Here is a 781-nt window from a genome sequence, read left to right on the forward strand (position 1 = left end):
ACCGGGTCCTTTGCTGGTGTTCGGCTGGTTGGTGGGAGTCTTCTTCTCCGATTTAGGGTTTTTCCCCCCTTTCTTGTGGTCATCGGTCCACCAATCCGGATAGCCCACGATCCGAAAACATTGCTCTTTGGTGTGTCTTGACATCCCACATTCTTCACAGGTTAGATGAGATTTATCTTCTTTAATGAATGGTTTTTTTTCATCATTCCGGCGGTATCCTCGACTCGACAGCCCGACTCCATCCTTCTCGCCGGAACCGGCAACAAGTCCGGTGGCTATGCCGTGGCTTTCGGTGGTAGTTGCTCCCAGAATATTCTGGTGAGCGGCTTCYTTTCGAACTGTTGCGTATGCCGTTTCGGCGGTGGGGAGCGTATCGAGTCGAAGTATTTCCCGTTTAATTGGGTCAAACCTTCGATCCAATCCATGAAGAAACTGAAAGAGTTTCTGTTCAGATCTTACCTTGGCATAAACTTTAATGTCATCGGCACACGTCATGGGGTTGGGATCGATTCTGTCGATTTCCCCCCATACCCCTTGAAGTGCGATCCAGAATTCTTCGAGGGTTTTTTCATCTTGCTTGAGTTCATTGGCTTTAACATGGAGGTTGAATAWTTGCAACTTGTCCTTACCACTACTATATGTGGTTGCGAGGACATCCCAAAGCGTTTTTGCGGTTGGGTATTCGGTGAGGTTTCCGGCAATTTCGGGTTCTATGTTTTGAATAAGCCATGAAAACACGATTAAATCTTCCTGTTCCCATGTTTCGAAAGATTCATGGGTG

Source organism: Cynara cardunculus, assembly GCF_001531365.2.
Source record: "Cynara cardunculus var. scolymus isolate 2C chromosome LG 17, CcrdV1, whole genome shotgun sequence".
Classification (NCBI taxonomy): Eukaryota; Viridiplantae; Streptophyta; class Magnoliopsida; order Asterales; family Asteraceae; genus Cynara; species Cynara cardunculus.